The sequence below is a fragment of the Eptatretus burgeri genome, chromosome 5, assembly GCF_056783735.1.
Source record: "Eptatretus burgeri isolate ZD-2024b chromosome 5, Ebu_testis_v1, whole genome shotgun sequence".
NCBI classification, from domain to species: domain Eukaryota; kingdom Metazoa; phylum Chordata; class Myxini; order Myxiniformes; family Myxinidae; genus Eptatretus; species Eptatretus burgeri.
The window spans coordinates 110,141,520-110,162,092 of record NC_140965.1 but is presented as its reverse complement, the minus strand read 5'-3'; the positions used below and the strand labels follow the sequence as shown (position 1 = coordinate 110,162,092).

The 20,573-nt window shown below is 42.7% G+C and overlaps 1 long non-coding RNA gene across 1 annotated transcript in view; it reads left to right on the top strand.

Annotated features, from left to right (window-relative positions):
• LOC147027145 (uncharacterized) overlaps positions 1-2,044 on the top strand; it is a 121,987-nt gene extending 119,943 nt beyond the window's left edge. The window contains exons 4-5 of the long non-coding RNA XR_015058702.1: positions 1,499-1,589; positions 1,927-2,044. This is a non-coding gene — a long non-coding RNA (uncharacterized LOC147027145). The remainder of the gene's footprint in view (positions 1-1,498; positions 1,590-1,926) is intronic.
• The last annotated feature ends 18,529 nt before the right edge of the window (positions 2,045-20,573 follow it).

Sequence of the window (20,573 nt, the reverse complement as noted above, 5' to 3'; positions counted from 1 at the left end):
CCCGGGACCATTTAACCTGACACCCATACTCCCCTCTATCCAGTGCTAGGCAACAAAATTTCACCCAAAGTAGCTTTGCCTTCATACTATAGGTCGACTAACCTTTGATGGTCTATCTTGGAAAATTATGCAGATATTCGAGCTCAAGGTTAGATAATTTAATCCCGTGCGCATGAAGTGAAAAGCGGGGTTAATATAAGCAATTGGTTGAATTTCTCTGTCTGTCTGTCTGTCCTTAAACGGCATTTTATGATCGAGGAACAACTTAATTTTAATTGAATGCTATATTTTGAACACGAATCGGAACATGAACCGAAAAATGAAAGTGAAGTTTAACAGTACTTTGTCTGAATTTTTTCCCGATCGCAGATGCGCAAAGAGAAGTGAGTTTTTTTTTTTTTTAAACTTTGTCTGCCTGTCTAGCATTCAAAAAAAATTGAAAATCATTCCAAACTGGAAACTTACTGTTTTAAGGATGTCATAAAGGACACAAACAACAGGCATGAATAACGAATGTAACGTTTTAAATAATTTGGTGTAAAAGACGGCGGTAAAAGACATCAATGGCGGTAAACTTTCGAAATTTATTTTTCTTCTGCAACAAACGAGGCACGAAGAACTAACATTTTTTCTACAATCTATTTTTTTTTTAATTTCAATTGCATTATATGCTTGAATGCTGGAGAACACAAATCGCCATTTTAGCATACACTTTCAAAAACCTTTCGTTTAGTCGTACTTGGATAAAATATGATGGCATTTTACATCATCACAATCAATCAAATTTTCCATTCTTAGACCTCGCCAATGTCCTTGTTTCTCAAGACTGCATGGGGAAAGGTGTTGTATGAACTCTCTAGTTGACATAGGTATCACATTCACATTTCTATGGTATCAAGTATAAAAGCCTTTAAAATTGGTTGGCTGGTAGTAACAGAGGAGTTCTATGACTCCTCTGTTATTTAATAGGGAAAATACAGCACCGTCAATTTTCCAAAGGCTAAAAAGAAACAAACAAACAAACAATTCAAGTTTTTTTTCATAACAAACAGGCACTTTTTGATTCTACTTGACCTACTTTGACCTCCTCCCTCCTTTGAGATAACTGGAAAGGATTTTCAAAGTTCAACTTTTAACATAATGTCGAGTGTGTTGTTAGCTATTTTAAAATGTGTAGAAAAAGTTGTTCCTGGAGTTTGGAACTCAACTTTTTTCGCCACATTTTCACGTCTCAACTTACACCCTGTGGGCAAGTTTGAGTATAAGCACCATCGAAAAGGTGTCTGCTTAGTTTTGTGACAACTTTCAAAGGATTGATGGCAGTTGCAGGTTTTCTAAATAGCATAAGAGTAGGACTATCATAGTACTGTTATAATAATACGGCTCAGTAAGCACCTGGTAAGTCTAAGCTATGACATATTGGACTGTTTGTTGCTGCCAAATTATTTGTGTTGGTTGAACAATTTGTGTCCACTAATTGCATGAATAAATCATGTAGATGACAAAACAGCAAGTTGCAGTGGGACCAAACAGAATGATCACTCGGCAAGGATGAACACACTCTTCACCAGCACACAATAAGACTGCAGGTGATTTGCAAATCAAAACTAATTGATTTGTTTACTAACCCATGCACAATGTGATTAGTTTATTGAAAATACTCTTGCTGCAGAAATAATTTAGAGAATATGAGTGAGATAGAAAATTCACGAGTTTACAGTGTGGTGGAGGGACACGAAATTGGGGGACACGAGGTGGGGGGGGGTGGGGGAGGAGGAATCTGTACGTGAAGGAGATTAAGTGGGAGAGGGTACTGACGCGAAGGGGTTTACCACCTAATCCTGAACTCATTACAAAATGGGTTTGATTTGAGCATTCCAGGGGAAGATGGATGAATATTGACATCATGATTGGGATGGTGTGAAGGATGATTCAGGGAACAAAGAAGACGGTGCTGTATGAACATGAAAGGAGATGGGGTGTGTGCTTGTGACCAATACAGGAATGAAACAGAAAGGCAGGGAAGAAGAGGAAGCAGTGTGGGAAAAGGATATTTTGAAATGAGTATGTAGGAAGATTAAACTAACTACCGGTTTTTGAGGTGACGGTTGGTTCTCTCAGGGGTCTCTGCCGACTTTCTCAAAGAAAAGTTTCTGGTCATTGTTTGTCGTGTTTTGACTTTATTTTGTTGCCTCCATGTTTACTGTGTGTTCCCAGATCGGTTTTGCTTCAAACTTTGTGCTATTTGGTGAGTTTTTGTCGGTCTTGCCATGTTGGGTTTCCCTGAGGCCGAGCCATCTATGTGCACGATCATGATTATTTTTATGTTCTCCATATTACCATCAGTTCTTATTTTCTACACTTTTCCCACCACCCTCCTACTATACCTCCCAAACATACCCTCTGTTTCATGTCTTAAAATATAAAAAATACAAGAAAAAAACCCCATTTCCCTCATGACCTTATTCCCCACGCAACCACGTGACTTCCGTAGCAACTCTTCTTCCTCCTTCTTTTGCCGATCTACCATCTTCCTTCTACTTTTTCTGACACACATTCACCCACAGCTGTTGAGTGTGTCAGGCAAATTGGTAAAATCATGCCACAAGCATTCCAAAACTGACCAGGACCAACCACACTGTCATCATCAGAGCTGCTCGTGTCCCAAGGTACGGTTGTCCACATCTGCCAACCATCTCAGCTTCAGTGATCCCATTCTGTGCTTGTTCGACTTGCTGCAGGCACAGCCCTTCCAATTCAGCTTGCAGGGCTAGGGCATCAGCCTGCACATGCTCCCGACAGCTGCGTTCGCTGTCCATCTCAGCTTTGAGCTCATGCACTCTCTTCCGAAGACTTTCCACCACTTTTTGGCTTCACTCTTGAAGGACTGCAGTTCAGTATGCAATGCCCTGATCTCCTGGCAAGTGTTCACCTCCGACAGAGACTACTTAGAAAGCTCATCTTCTTCATGCATGTCCTTCTTGCCTCCAATCCAACATCATCATCATCCAATGGTTCACTCCCCACTCCACATTCCTCAAGTTCAAACTCCTTCTCAAGTGGCACACCCTCTGGAGCACACCCTTCTCAACCACTGGATCAAAAGAAGACTGACAAAGTCCTTCATAATGTTCGGCATGTGCCAACAAGTCCAGTATTTGGCAATTCACCTTCGTCAAGCAGTTCATCCACCTGTTTCTCCCAATATCCCTTGCTGAAGAATCCACAAGACTAACATCTGGAAAGGATTCCTGGGGTACATCAGCAACTGCAAGTTCATTGAATGAAAGATGCTGAGCATCATCTTCATCACTTGAATCCTCTACATTCACACCAAGTTGGGGAATTTTCTTCTCAAAGCCTGCACTTGACTCACCCTGGTTCGAGTCAGGATGAGTCTCTTGCTCAACCAACTGGAGGCCATAGTTGCTGCAACTTTCCTCCTCAACACATCCTTCTCGGGATTGTTCCAATATTGGCTCAACTCAATAAACGTCACGACTTGCCTCCTTGTAAGTGCCAAGTTCAGGAAGCAATGCTTCAGAAAGATCACTTTCCTCACATTCAATGTCATCTTCCTTCACAGAATCCAACGTGTCACTCCCTACTGTACAATCATCAAAAAACATTTCTGTTGATCCACTCTCAACTACATCTGTACCTCTGCATTACAACATCGAGAAGCACCCGACTCGTCATCACCCTCTACTTTGGCATCACTTCCACACGGTTTATAAACAATGAGCAATTTGCCTTCACAACTATTATCCAAATCTGAACTCTGGGATTGGTCCTGCAAATTCCTTTCAAAAGCATCACCTTCGCACTGGTACATTTGACAAGCATCCTGCTCTTCCTCTTAGGATCCAGCTGTGACTGTTAAACCACCTTGCACTTTTTTAAAATTGGGCAATTCTCTCTCCAGAGTTAACATCAGCAAGCTCACTTTTGATTGTTTTAAGATCAGCTAATGGCTTAGTGTTTGGCATATCAATGTTACTGTCGCTCTCCTCTACTACATGTCCTGCAAATGGTTCAAACATTGGCTCTGCCAAATCTGCTCGACCCTTTTCAGGAACATCCCCAATGCCAAAGTGCATCAAGTCCAGTTTAACCTCACCACTGGCTCTGTATGAGTCAGTCAGCCCAAGCCTGGTCTCAACATAACCACCAACATCACCACTGAGATTATCAGAAACTTTTGGTTCAATCACCTCTCCCTTTATGGTACTGTGAAAAATGTTCAGCCTTTCCTGTAACATCTCTTCCATCCTTTCTCTCATCAATTGTGGCTCCCACAAGCCTTTATCAACCAACATCCACTCTTGTTCTGTTATACGAGTTTATAACTTTTGCCCCTCCTCAGCCAAACCACCTCCCTGGTGCTTACAAGATCCCGATTCCTCTACCTGCTGTGGCATTATGGCATCCACCCAGGCAGGATAGCCCTCCAGGTACTCATTTACTTCGTCGACCCAATTTCTTCTTCCAATTTTTCCTCCATTGGAACAGCTTGTGTTTTATCCTGTTCTATTTTCAATTGCATTTCTTCCTGTTTTAGGTCAAATTCAGATGCCATTCCTTTCTACATTTTCCCTATTTCACTCCTTTGTTCATCAATTTCGCCCTGCATTCCACCAATCTATTCTTCCAATGCCATTTCTTTCTCTATACCCCCCCCCCATTTTATTCCTTTTTTTCATCAATTTCCTCTTCCATTCCACCAATATGTCCTTCTGATACAATTTCTTTCTCCTTTTCCCCATTTTATTCCTTTGTTCATCAATTTCATCTAACATTCCACCAAACTGTTCTTATAATACCATTTCTTTCTCCTTTTCTCCCATTTCATTCATTTTCTCATAAATTTTGTCTTCCAATCCACCATTCTGCCCCCCGCCCCCCGATTCATCCGTTTGTTTATACATTTCCTTCATTTGTTCATCAAGTTTGCTTGTAATTCTATTAATTCGTCCCATCAATTGTTTTATCATGGACCGGAGAATCATCTCATCTGCTCCCTGGATCTTACCCTGCACTATTGTGGAGGAGGGGGGACTGACGCTCAGGATGGGGGAAGCTTCTACTCGATTGTCATCAACCAATTCTATCCCTGGCTTGCTTCCTTCATGGTCACTATCTAGCACGATCATCACGTGCACGTCCGCAATGTCCTGCGCGTGTTCAATCTCCTAAGAAAACAAAAAAAATTCCCTTAAATTTCCAAGCATTCTTTTCTCCCGACACAAATTAACTATACAATTTGAACCTCGTTCACTGCAACCCTCATCCCCCTCGGTGGTAGAGGTGATCGTTTAAAAATTTTAATTCCCAATTATTTTATTTTATTTTTTTTAGCAATATCTCACTCCGGCACCAAAGGTCATGGTCCCGATGGAGTCAAAAATCCCACCCCAATGCCAATTGTCGTGGTGGGGTGGGGGAGCTCGAAAAATCCCACACCTGACACCAGATGTCATTTCCACGGGGATTAAAACCGACCTGGATAGATAACCGAACAATTTCACTTGGAAGCGAATAGCCGAGTTCCTTGAAGATTAATGGCATGCACACGATGGAGGGCGGTAAGGACGCGTCGCAGACGGGGGCACACAGGTTTATACTCGAACCCACAATGAATAGACAGACACAAGCAATATCTAATAAATCAGGGTTTAATGAACATAAAATCAAGTATTCATAATGAGGAGAACTCAAAGCATAATAATGAAAATAAAACAAAGCATGAGCTAATGAAACATGAGGTAACCTAAATTCATTTTTGAGGTGCTTCCACACATAGTTACAAAAACGGACAAGGGGAAAAGACAAAACAAAATAAAAATCCCTCCTTTATTCTGGCACTTAGCTTCGGGTCCAGAAGTAGTCTCTTATGAGCTTGGGCGATCAAATCCATGTCGTCCTACATGGGAAGCTCACAAAATGGCACCAAGGCACTCTCTGGGTGGGAAACGTACAGGAGGAAATTCGGGTGGTGATATTCAACACCAGGGCTCAGAAACCGCCATGCAGCTTCCTTTCACGACTGTACTTGCCAACCCAGCTCCTCTGCAAAATGGCCCCGCCTTCTTCCTCAAAAACACAACATAAGGCTCCCAGGCGCGGTCTCATGCGACCCAACCGAACAGTCAATGACTAGCGTCTTGCTCCATCACATTTGCAAATTCACACAAATGAATATGATAATCGTGCAGCCTTCTTCATCATGTCGAGGAGAAACAACTGTAATGCCCTTCTCTTCAAACCGCCATCTCTTTACTCCCTTCTCTTTGTGTCCTGACCACCGATCCTGCCTCAATCCTCGTCTGTTGTCCTTGACGTCACTCCCTATCCATCATCTACCCCAGGGGTGTGGTTTCACTAGTTGTCATTCTTGGAGATGGGTTTTTCGCCTCCTTGGAAATGTCCAGCTTGGTTGTTGTTGTTCTGAGCATGTGATTCCTTTTTATCGCCAGTCTTGAAATGCAAAAACATAGGAAAAGGTCAAGGGGCAATCAGAAACTGGGAGAAATTATCCTTAGACCCTCCCTAATTTAACACAGCACCACCCCCCCCCCCCCGGGCATGGTGACACGTAACACTTAAGCTCACAGTTTCCCTACTTCATTTACATCGAGATGTCTCCTACATGTCCACAGGCCATGCTCCTCTATACAATCCTCCCTTTATCATGAAGTTCCTCCATCGACCTCACAAACATAACAGTATGTATAAAGTCCGTAATGAAGATAATTCCGAGACACCTCTGCTAGCTTTCTGTGTATGCTCAATTCATAATGATTTGACTGTTCATGGCAAGAAAACAATGAAAAATCTGTCGCTCACTACAGAAGGTGACTTGACCTTAAAGTCTTTCATATTTCCAACTGATTGCAGCAAATTACTTTCTCCGAAATCCAAGTTTTAGTTTAATCACAAATGGGCCACCCTCGTGTGGTCTGGCTTTCTGGAACATATGAGAATCTAATTGGTGAGGGCATCTGCAAACATATTGTTTTTGCCTGAGGTGAATGTCACATGCACTGGAATCGATGGTGTAATGGTTAGAGCTACACTCTGAATCTGGGGACTCGATGGATTAATGGTTAGAGCTACACTCCCAATCTGGTGTGGTGAATGTCACGTGCACTGGAATCGATGGAGTAATGGTTAGAGCTACACTCTGAATCTGGGTACTCGATGGATTAATGGTTAGAGCTACACTCCCAATCTGGTGTGGTGAATGTCACGTGCACTGGAATCGATGGAGTAATGGTTAGAGCTACACTCTGAATCTGGGGACTCGATGGAGTAATGGCGAGAGCTCCACTCCCAATCTGGGGACTCGATGGAGTAATGGTTAGAGCTACACTCCCAATCTGGGGACTCGATGGAGTAATGGTTAGAGCTACACTCTGAATCTGAGGACTTGATGGAGTAATGGTTAGAGCTATGCTCCCAATCTGGTGAGGTGAATGTCACATGCACTGAACTCTATGGTGTCTTAGTTGGAGCTACACTCTGAATCTGAGAGACCAGTTGTTCAAACCCTGGTCGAGTCATACCAAAGACTTTAAAAATGGTACGTGCTGCTTTCTTGCTTGATGCTCAGCATTTAAAAATGATGGAGCATGGACACGTAACTATTGTTTGGCAATCATAGTGCAGGTTTGATGGGCCTAATAGTCTCCTTCTGTGATTAAGTTATGTGCAAAGGAACTCTTTATTATTAGTCTTGCTTTCTACACTCAGGAATGTTTTTGCAGCTATTTATAGTACTTACAACTGCACAAAATCGAAGAGTAGTCATATTTTCCTGGTTAAAAGTCCTCCAATGCAACATTCCTATGGATCTCACAAAAATTGTGGACGTGAACCAACATACAAGTATGGCGGATCTCGACCAGCATGACGTTTTGAGCACTGTCTATCTTCTGCCATGGTGATGCAATTGACTATATTGAAATCCATTGCATACAATTTGAAATGGTCGCCTGATGAAAATAACTAGTTACGTGTTTTCGCTGAAATATTGATTTTTTTTTCAGCCTCCATATTCTGTTGTGACAGGTAATAATCGTAAGAAGTTCCAAGAATAAAACCATAATTCCGAGAAAGAAAAAGAACTGGCATGAAAGACAAATGAGCAAATATCTCACAGTCTTGACAGAGACAAGGGTTGAGCTGGTGCCAAGGCAGGAAGGAAATTCACGTCAAAATTTCTTGCCATTTTGGCACCTTGCTGCTTTGGCACCTCTCGACTAGTTAATTAAGACCATTGTGGTTGAACCTTTGATGCTGCACTGTTTTATTTTCTCCTGCCAACAAATTAATGTTGAACTTTAAAGCTGATTCTACTTTTATGATGCAGTATTTTAGAATAATGGTCTTGACTGAATTAACCAACGCCATTTTGCATCAGCTGAGGACATAGTTCACAGATAGCATACTTGCCTTTGAGCTGAATAGTCAGGTTGTGATTCCCACCCTCAATATACTCTGTCATTCCAGTGCTTTTGCACGTGTGTTGTTGCATTATTTGCAAGATTCTAAATTCCTGGCCTAACCTACTGGGGACAATGCATTAGCAGCATATCCACCCCTCCTTTCCTTAACCTCAGAAATGATGACTTGTCATCGGAAGCCAGCTGCTTCATATAAATGAATGAATGAATGATGAATGGGCACAACTTATGGCAGCTTGCAGCTCATCTCATGAAGTCCATAGGACATCTCATCAAGGCTGTGTTTAGAGCCCATTTTAAATTTACAACCAGGTGATGTAATAAAGTGGATAGATAGTCTATATCTGAGTTTGAGGAATACTAGACTCTGTCAAGGGTAGTGGAAAATTTGAACGACAAGTTTTATCAACGGAAAGTTGAGAAAGGCCTGCTAGCTACAATGCAAAGCAAAGCAAAGCTGAGTTTCTGGCATTGGCTCTGAAGAAGGGCAAATGCCTGAAACGTTAACTCCATTTTGCATCCCACAACAGTTGATATATCACTTTGTAAACTTCAGTTGATAAAACATCGCAATTGTATCATATCATAAAACCAATTGGCCAAAGGCGAGTTTCTGCACTCCAGAGATTTACTCTGTATGATAGATCTTTAAATTGAGAAAAGAAATAGATTTTTAAAAAGATTCAGATTGTTGAGTTTCATTGTTTTGTTTTTTTACATTTAGCTGTTTACACTCATGGAAGAATACAACAACAGCAGGTGAAAGGTCAGCAAGCAATGTGGGTTGAAGGGGAAACAGATGGATGAGAATGCATCGATACATGTTACGTACAAGTGAATGCATTCATACATTTCGAAACAGGCAAGGCTTGTGGAAGAGCTTGTAGCCTGGTACAAATGGATCAGGACCAACTGAAAAAGGAACAGTAGAGAGATGGTCCCCTCTGCATGCACAATTTGAACGAATTCAGAGCCAAAGTACTGCAAAATTATGGGTTTCTTTTCCAATTCATGTTCAAAATATTACATTCAATTGAAATTGAGTTGCTCCTCGATTATAAACTGACATTTGTATAAAGAAGGGCAGACAGACAAGCAGAGGTAAACCGATTGCTTAACCCTGCTTTTTGCTTCGCATGCGTGGGGTAATAGCTCGGCAGTCATTTGGGTGTACAAGCGAGGTTATGGATGACAAAATTGTTGGATGGTGACAAACAAATCTCACATCCTTCGTCTTTCCAAGATCGTCATACAAATCCATCTATATATTTGCACAAACATCCTCTAAAACTCTCCGACATCACCATCTGCTCTTACCTCCATTGGGCAGAACATGTATCTTTGCTGGACTCCATTGCCAGTTGTTGCAGACTGGACTGGGAATCCTCTGTCATCCTAAATCCTTTCTTGGAAATTCTGAACTACTCTAAGCCTAAAAAAATCCTCAATCTTTAGCACAATGGAGTATTGCTCTCCCCTCTGGGCTAGTACTCCAATTTCTCCTGTATGTTATGGCATCTCTCTCGTTCACTGATGTACCATACACTTCACAGAGTGTCGGTGCCACCAAAGCAGCTTCCTGAGCAAGGGTTATACTGGGTGGTTTGCCATTACCTTCTCAGCAGGAGTTAGGGCAGGAATTTGGAATTTGTTCAGTGCCAAAGACAGCTCGCCTACTCTTCGTGAAGGACACCATGGGGTCTTTAACATCCACCAACTAAATGCTGTCAAACAGGATGACCATTTAATGTCCAACTGAGGGATGGCACACACTTTGCCTGTTAAACACCAGGATGACAGTATATAGCTGAATCGGTATTTGAACCAAGGCGAGACAGCTTAATCATGAGTGTGTATATCTCTAGGCCAACCTGCCAGTCCATATTGTGGAATACAAAGCAATCAATAAAATTAGCATTACAAAAGTACAGAAGCAAAAGTACAGGGCCTGCCTCTCACTCATCACAGATAGGTCGGTGATCAGGTCCTGCCAGGTATCGGAGCATACGCTGGAGCAACATGTCGCTGCGTTCATGTTCTGTCTGTACTTCATGGCCTCCATCTCGCCATCTCCCAGGCAGATGTCTGGCCCATCCCCATCGCCTTGAGATGCCGATCAACAGACTGCAACCACGAGGCACGTGGTTGTCCAATTGGCCTTTTCCACTCATGAGGCTCCATCGCTGAGAGAATCCGGTGAATAGGATCAGTGTCAGGAAAATGAGTCATATGTCCATACAACCGCATCAGCCGCTCATGGACGATGCAGGTAACAAACCTCATTTGAGTCTCTCTGGACACAAAGTCTGACCAGTGATTAACAAGGATTCGCTGAAGAGATATGGTACCAAAGGAATTGAGTATCCATCTCAGATCCCTGGTCAGAGTCCAAGTCTCATATCCATATAGCAAGACTGGAAGCACCAAGGACCTAAAGACTCGGAATTTCTTCCTCCTGCACAAGTACCGACAGCACAAAACCCCAAGATACAGTGAATCCATGACTCCACATGCCTGACCCAGATGTCTTTTGACCTCTCGGTTACAGCCAGCAGAGTCATGAATATCACTGCCATGAATATCACTCTCCGTGACCTCAACATCCTCACCACAAATAGGTACAAGATAGCAGCATCTAAGAGTCAATGAAAGCCTGGATCATCGTTTTTGTCCCAGAAAAACGGAATCCCAGTGGCTCCAACTCCTCATTCAGCAACTTGAAGGCCTCCAAAAGGATATCCAGAGTCTCCGCAAAGAAGACTGAATCATCTGCAAAAGCAAGGTCAGAGATCTTGATATTCACAAACGATGCACTGCAGCTTGATCTCTCTGACTTCTTCCCCAGAATACAGTCCATACAAGTGCTGAAAAGTGTGTGGGGGCCAGCAGACACCCCTGACAAACTCCAATAACAACTGGAAATAAGTCAGAGATGGTGTCACCACATCTCACAGCACTCTCAGTACCAGAGTAGAGTTCAGATATCAGATCGATCAGTTTTTGTGGCACTCCACGAAGACCAAGAATCTTCCAGAGGGCATCCCGATTCACTAAATCCAATGCTTTGCAGAGATCAATATAGGATGCAAGCAGCCCCTGCTGAAACTCTCGTCTGCGTTCAGTGAGGAGCCTAAGGGCAAGGATGCGGTTAATCGTTGACCTCTATGGTGTAAAGCCTGACTGTTCTCGATACTGTTGCTCAAGCAGATGGTGGCAAACCAATTACCCAAGCAAAGACCATGACCGGCACTGAGAGCAGCGTCATCTCTCGGTAGTTGTTGCAGTCCTGGCAATCACCCTTCCCTTTCCAGAGATGGACAACAAGGCCCCTCTTCCAGTCAGTTGGGGTGATGCCTGTGTTCCAGGCAGAACAGAGAACTGCATGCACTGACACAAGTGCAGCATTTCTACCAGCCGAAAGAAGTTCAGCATGGATGTCACAGATCCCAGGAGCTTTACCCGTTTCAACGGGTTCACCTCAGCCTGTGTTTCCACAAATGATGGTGGATCACACTTGATTGGAGGGTCAGCAATCGGGATAGTAACACAATGACATCCAACTTGACAGCTGGTGGATCAGCCTGCTACAGCCGCTCAAAGTTACTATCCCAGCGGGCCTTCACTTTGGATTCCTGTCAAGATTTTCCTCCTATCATCAAGGAATTGGGGTCCCGAAGGCTTTGCCCCAATCCCATCATCCTTTGTGTTGCCCTGCGATGGGCAGCAGCACAGGAGGGACTCCCACGGAGTGGGATTTTCAGTTTTCTTTGCATTTATGGGTTTTGCAGAATGAAGTTCTTTACGGTGGCCAGAGTGCAAATCCTACCACCAACATCATACAAAAAGTAACCCAACTGCAGGAGTACATCCGCAGACACAGTTGGGTAGTAGATATGGATGGCCGTTGGCTCACAAGGAGCTCCTCCACCCTTTGACAGGTTTTGTTTTTAATCCTGCTGGGTGTACATATCCACACAACCTCCTCAACAAGAAACATGGTGTGGGAGACAGTTTAGTCGCCGACAACCATGAAACCTGTACTAACCATGAAAGAGGTTAGTACAGGTTTACACGGTACCTGCATCAAGTCGCAGATCTAATCTGGCCTGAACTAACAATGTTCTTTGCAGACAAAGTCCATAAAAACGTTCCTTTCTGACACAGTTCTGAACAATGTTCCTTGCAGAGTCAATACCTATGTTCCTTTCAGTAAAGCCGCAAAATCAGCACCACCATCGGTTGTTGTTCCGTTGTTATTTGCAGATTATGCGGTTTTACAGTGAGACATCAACCGTACCGATGCTCACCATAACAGTCGGGAGGTGCATCTGATGTATAAATGATGAATGTGGTCATCATTGTTGAGATATTTATTGGTATACCATCCTGATGAGGGCAAATTAGCTGAAAAATCCAGCTTGATGTCTGATGTCTGATGTCTGATGTCTGATGTCTGATGTCTGATGTCTGATGTCTGATGTCTGATGTCTGATGTCTGATGTCTACCATTATAATCTTTGTCTGTTTGATGGAGTCACTGGGCCAAGGCCTCTGTGTTGGGGTGATGCTTTAGTGTTGGACTTTGACCATTGGGGAGTGCTGGTCACACACACACCCCACCCCACATCCATCACCCCCACACATCTACTGATGACTTCCTACCATTGATTTGTTTTTTGACCCATTTTGTTTTCCTTTTTAGGGTTTGGTAGCACTGTTGTGGTATTTGTTCCCTGGGATTTCTAGCTCCATTGCTCAACTATGCTATTGACAATGAATCAGAAGATAAAAGTGGTGGCTCTGTGGTGTGAGACTCAATCATATGTGGACACCCACCAGAGGTTCTGCCCAGAATATGACCTCAGAACACAACACGGACCCCCAAATTGTGCTATTCAACGTATTGTGAAACATTTTTAGCACAAGGTTACAGTGAACAAGCAGAACAAGCGCAACAGTGGAAGGCCAGCATCAGCAACCAAGAGCCAAGCCAACATCAACTCTGTGCGGGATTCTGCAGTGGACAGTCCCAAGAAGTCCCACCGCCATCAAACCAACATCAGTCTGGCGTATCCTCACGAAGGAACTGAAGCTTTTCCCACACATCATCTCTATTAGGCATAACCTGAGTCAAGATGACATGAGAAGGAGATTTGATATGTGAAATTGGCTCAGTGACAGGATGGAGCAGTACCCAAACTGGATCAACCTGATCTGGTTCGGTGATGAAGCCCATTTCCACTTGAACGGTGCCATCAACACACACAACAACATTTTCTGGGGGGGGGGGGCAGAACCACCTGAGGAGATCACTGAGAGGTACCTGAAAGAGCCTAAGGTCACACGTTTCTGTGCCTTCAATGCCAGATAGAGAACGCTAGGGCCTTAATGGTTTGAGAATGACAATAGCAGGACGGTGACGATCAACACTGAATGCTACCGGGCCATACTCCAGAAGTTGCATAATGATCTAGCCCAAAAGGTCACCCCAAACCAGCTTAGTATGACCTGGTTTATGCAGGATGGTGCAACTCCGCATACATCTGGTAACACCATCACTTTCCTGCAGCAGCTCTTCAGAAACCACCTCATTGCCCTGGGTAATGCTTATGACTGGGCACCCCATAGCCTCGACTTGAACCCTCTGGACTGCATGTTCTGGGGTGCTGCCAAGGGATCTGTCTCTGCCAACTGCCCTACTACACTGGATGAGCTGAAGCAGGAGGTGTCATACTACCTCCAGTCAGTGCCTCATGAGAGATACAGGAAAGTTGGACAGAACTTTGGAGTCAGGATCAATGCCTGTCTGAAGGATCAATGTCCCGCAGAGGGGCACACATCGAGAACGTCAATTACAAGGATTTTGTGTAAATGCAATTTCAGACCTTGGGCTCTCACTAATTCGAGCTGTGACTTACTGCAAGGGCAAACAGTGATATAAAACACAATGTCATAAGCTTTCAAGAAATGTTTGGTTCACCTTCCTGAGATTTGTTTTTTTGTAAATAAGCATTGAAAGTTGCATCACTCTTTTTGAAACACCCTGTACTTCCATCCTCACTGTCATTTTTTTTCAATAGATATATAGTTTTTACTTTCAAGCTATGCCCTTTGATCCTATCACTGTCTGTCTTGGTTCCCAAAAAAATTCTGCATCTATTTTGTCCAAACCCTTCATTATCTTGAAAATCTTGATGAGATTCCATTGCAATCACCTCATTTCTGATGTATAAAGTACTGTCTCCTTCTGCCACTCATCATAACTTAGTGTATCGAGCCACATGAGCAATCTCGTTCTTCTGTCATACTCTAGCTCTCAATGACATCTATATCCTTCCTCAGATGTGGTGACCAAAACTGTACACAATAATCAATGGTTAGACATCACTAATTCCCAGCATAAGTGTAACACCACTACTTTAGATCCATAAACAAACCCTCTCCCCCCTCCCACGAGAATTCAACTGAAAATCCTCTTAGCTTTTCCTATTGCTGCGTCACACTGCACTTAATGCATAAACCCCGTATCGACAACAACCCCCAGATCATTCTCTGTGTCACGTGCTCCAAGACTGCTCTTTGCATTATCTAAACTGCCGGCTGTTCCAGTTTAGCTTTCTGCATCTGTCTGCTTCACTTATTCTAACCTTAACTATCCCTATGCTTTCAGCACAAAACTATGAAGATACTTTTAATTTAAAGTACTTGCACAGCACAGTTCTAAATAACTATAAGCATTGCAGAAATAACTGTCTTAAAATCGACTTCTGCTGTCCATTACAATGAAATTGCCAAATAAATATATTCCCATTTCCAAAACAGTTGTGCCATACCTTACCTGGCAGGGGTATCTTGCCCCCACATTGCACAATTAAAACCCATTAAGGCCCTGCATAAAATTTTAACCCAACTTTATGTATCCTGGCCATGTCTTTGTCCGGTTTTAAAGAACTTGTTATTGCCACGGCACAGAAGGTGGACGGAGGTGTTGTTTTTACCCCTGTCTGTCGGTTTGTTTGTCTGTCTGTGACAAGGATCTCTCAAAAATTATGGGTGGATTCGAATGAAATTTGGTGGACAAGTTGGGTGTGTGACAATGATTAATTGATTCAAATTTTGGTGAAGATCCGGATCCGGATGCGAGAATTTAAAAAATGATTCTTCACCATTGATATTGAGAGATGGGACAAAATCTACAGTATACTATCGTAAGAGAGATGTTTGTCTGTGTCGCCATTTTTCTCAGAGGTGGCTGAACGGATCTTTATCAAACTTTCAGAGGTTCATCAGTGACAGCCGCGGAGTGTTTTGGGCAAAAAAAAATTTTTTGAAAGTGTTGAAAAAAAAATTGGATTTTTTATTTTTAATCGCTAAATAGTGCCGAAACCTGAATGACCCTCAACCACATTCCTTAGTGGGTGTATGGAGGTGTTTTAGGCCCCCACACAAAAAGAAAAAAAAACAATTTTGTTTTTGTCAAAGTGGCAACAGGATTAGAACAGCCCGGGCAACGCCGGTTACCCCTGGCATTACGATATTGGACAATATTTTAAAACGTTGTGGATGGGTTATGACAAAACTTGGTGGATGAGTTGAGTAGGTGACAAAGAAAGCCAATTCGATCTTCGTTAAGGTAAGGATGCAGATCCTACATACCATTGGGATAAAAAAAAAGTTAACTGTTCAGCCTGGCGGAGTTATGCACCCCACCGAGTATTGTTCTCGATCATAAAGAAATGTAACAAAGTCCAACAGGTTAGTTTTATAAACATATTATTGTATTTACCTTCTGGAACAAACATCTGCCTTGGGGATGCAAGATGCTCCAATAATGACCCTATAAATCGAATGTTTAAAGTACATTCCTTTAAAAAATAAATGAAAAATAATATTGTTGTGGTTTTCCTAGACCCCAGGGAGTCACAGACAACACATGGGGATTTGTTGCATAATTATCTCCATAGTGAGTGTTCAGCTAAAATACCCCCCCCCCACCCCTTGTATCAGTGGAAGGGGAAGATGCATTGTGAATGTCATTAGACCTATCCCCTTTTGTGCTTTTCCTCATTCTCAAACACACACTCCCCAACTCCATACTTGTATCTCATTCTGAAAACATTCATTTCTCAAAACAATCCATTTCAGTGGCGTTTCGACTGTTTTATCGCCATTCCAGTGCTTCAATCATTATCATGGAATTTTCAGCGCTGCTAGTGCTATTGCTGGACCACTGAGCCATCGGCACCACCAGCGCTGTGCCAGCTGCCCCGCCAACACGCCTCAAACCAACTGCAATTTCTGGATCAAAGTGCGCCAACCAATTGGCATGGTGGGATGCCAAAAGGTGGACGTCAGTGGAGACAGGAAGAAGGGTAATAAAAGTCTGTGGAACAGTTTGTAAGGTGCTGAGAGCGGAGTTCTGGAGTTCGTTTGCTGAGTGCCGGAGTTCAGGTGCTGGGTTCCGCAGTTCGTAGTTTGCCGAGTTCTGAAAGAGTCTGAGTCCAAATAGTTCACATCCTGAGCCCTGGGGAGAGAGACCTGGCCAGATTGACTGAGTTTCCAAAGCAACAAGTGGAATGAGTGCTGACCAAGAACTCCTCCAAAGTAGGTGACGTCTCTCTTACACGTCTTTACACATGAACCTTGCACCCTCACATCTTCTCATTCTCACCTCAATGACTTGCACTGTCACATCTCCCTCATTAACTTGAGTCCACAACAGTTCTTTTCAGAATTCGCATGACAGGCTGCTGCACCACTCCACACCTCCCACACACACACCTCTCACTCACCTGCATCTTACATCTTCTGCGTTACATGTGAGCCATCCAGCTCGCGTATGGGTTTGGGCAGGGTCAACAACATACCCCACTGACATCTTTTCCCTCTATCTGTCAGCCTTACTTGTCTAATTTCCCGGATGTCTGAGGCGCCTATGGCTGTGCTTAGTGTTAAGGTCAAATGTTGAAAGGGGGTTGAGTGCTCGGGGTTAAGATCTTCTCTTGTATGACACTGCAGCCTCGTAAATAAGTGCTTCAATTTTAAAAAGACCTGTTATTTCAAACCTGCTCGGGTGTTTCTCCATTATTTAGACGTAGTATGTAATTAATAGATGGGAGTTTCACCCCACTGGTTTGCTACAGGAGACGGTAGCTAACATTTGTGCTGACGATGAATTGCTCGGCTGTACAAAACAATAAATAGTGGAAACGATGAGAGCGCAGGCCATATCTGGGTTAACTAATTCACTTGGGAGGTAACGCATAATTTGGTTGCTTGGACCCTCCCAAAATTAGTCATTTCAGATGGCACCTGTCGTTGCTTAGCAACTCGCTGTGCTGTGGAGTTATCTGTGGCTCGTCGGCTTTAGGGTCAAAGGTCAGGAAGCAGGTCCGAGAGAGAGGCCACTCATGTTCCGACTGTCAAGCCCGTAACTATATTATGCCACGTTTGCCATACGTATTCATGAGAATGACCAGGGATAATGTATTCATGAGAGTCAGATTGATTTTGACACTTTTGCACTGAAATATTGTGAACGTCTTCATAATATTTCTTGAGGATAAACAATCAAACATGTTGTTATTCCTGAATGGAGTACCAGGAATAAAATAGAATCTTCAGAATGTACTTATCAAAGGAGTGACAATTTGATTTTGATTCCGTTTTTTATTGGTTTAATGAGAGTTATCGATGTGTAAAGTCACTACATGTCTTCAGGCACGTTTATTTGGATATATGGAAGAATATCTCAAAATTTGAGGTAAAAATGGATTGTGGTCATTTCCAGAAACTAGTCGAGTACCCGCCCGATTGGTGATCTTGCTATAAGCATGTAACACATTCTTCTGATGCATACCTATATTTGGGCAGTGTATAGGTAACCGACAGCTTTGTATATGCAAAAAAAACCCCGTTATGTGCATGAAGTAAAAACATACCGACTGCATATAATTCAAAACACCTCACTGCACTGGATAACATGGGGACAGGAATTCTGTCCTGTAAATGGTGGAGACTTGTAATACCCTCCACCACCTGGAGGCGGTGCTACGTGATACACATTTACATAGAGAATTTGTGTTATCCTCCGCCCCCCCTCCCAATCCCCCCAAGACTCCTGGCAAAGATAAAACACCCCTATACATTAATTGGTGTCATGCTGATCCTCTGCAGCAAGTCTGGATGTAATTGGCTCAGAACTGTAGGAGGAGTAGCATGATTAACAAATAAACAAACACACAAACACCGGTCTGAGAATTATAGTAAGGATATGTTTAAAATCTCGACAGTGAGAACCAACATCCATGCAGCGAGTTGTAAATGTGAACCCTCTGCAACAAACCTTCCATCATGCCTCTGTTCCTATGGACATTGACCTGTGCCTAACAGCACCCATGTTTGACCTTTGATCCTGTTCCTTTGACCTTTGATCTTCTATCTGGTTCCCTGATCTTTGACCAGCGTCACGCTATAAAAACCTTCCCTCCAGCCACATCCGTTCTTCACTTTTTCTCTGTCGAAGGGTTAACACTCGATATGTGAGCCATGCCTCATTTCCCATGGTGGTTAACCTACTCATATCGACCTTTATTTGATAAAATCCATTGTTTAACTTGTACTGCAAAAGCAAACTGACACTTACCTTCGCAGAGACTTTGATTTCATCATAACTTCCATCAACCTTTTCTGCTTCTGACAAGTATGACTGAACTCGAATGTGCCCACGCAGTTATCAAACAGCTTTAAAGGTGCAGCTTGAGAGATTCATCCCACAATCAAAAGCAGCAGGTACTTGCAATTTCTAAAAAAATAAAACATTTCCAAGCTGACAAAATTAACTGACATGAAAACTCAGAGGACGTGCACTGGTTTTTGAGTTGACTAGTCTCGTTTCATTTGTCAAGAGAACAAGATCTAACTGTCATTTTGGGACATCGAGGGTAGTTGTATCATAAGGTATGCTGTCTTTCATACGGACCATTAAGCCGAGTGTCTCGTCTGCCAGCTTTTGTTGAAGTTAAAGGTCGGACTGTGACTTTTACAAATAGTCATTTTTGCTCTGACTGCTGATGGGAAGGTAACGACAAACGGATCGCTAGCCGCTGCGTACCTTGGCACAGAAATACTTTGATGGCATAAATCCTCTTGTCAAGAAGATTTGTACATTTGATCATGTGAAACATAGTAATTTAGCTGCATACCAGCATATTGCATCATGGTGGAAAAATGTAGTAAAAAGTTCTCCAACAAGCCCAAATGAGCTAAGATCCTCGTCCTCTTAATGATGACGCCATAAAAACGAATAGGATGTTATTCATTGTGATGTATCAGGTTTGTGATAAATTATCTGTGCTAATGCCCGGCTTGATTCCCGCAAACAAAATTCAAACAGCTTGCCTAGTTTAGGAGATAATGGTATAGGCGATTTCCATTAGCGGCGATATTATGACGTCAAATTTTTTTCTAAGAAGAATTTCCAAAATCGGAGATGGTTACTGCCTGCACGTGGGCTTTCTGCATATACATGGCAAGATTCACAAATATCCTATGAAAACTGGGTTGTGAAACAAAAAATGTCAAAAAATAGGAATGACGTCATAAAAATTGATATGACGTCATAGTGATGTATCATATGTGCGGTAGTTCATCTCTGCTAATGCCCTGTTCGATTCCCGCAAACAGAATTAAAAAAGCTTGCCTAGTTTCGGAGATAATTTTTTAGGCGATTTCCATTAGCGGAGATATTTTGACGTCATAACTTTTTTTCTAGGAGGAATTTTCAAAATAGGAGATGGTTACTGTCTGCGCAGGGTATTTTTACATATAGACGCCAAGTTTCAGGAGGTTTCGAAGAAAACTGTAGGCTGTGAAACAAAAAAGTCCACAAGAAGAAGATGAAGAACAACAATGTGAGTAAGACTTCGAGATCCTCCACGAGGATCTAAAAATGCTGAGGTTCTCACAATTTTTGTGATTATGGATTCTTCCATGTCTTTCAAGGTCTTAAGTAAAATAAATACATAATTTTACTCCGAAGAGGTATTCGGGTTTCATACACATTGGTTTACAGTTATCGTGATTTATTTTTTCACACATTTATGGTTT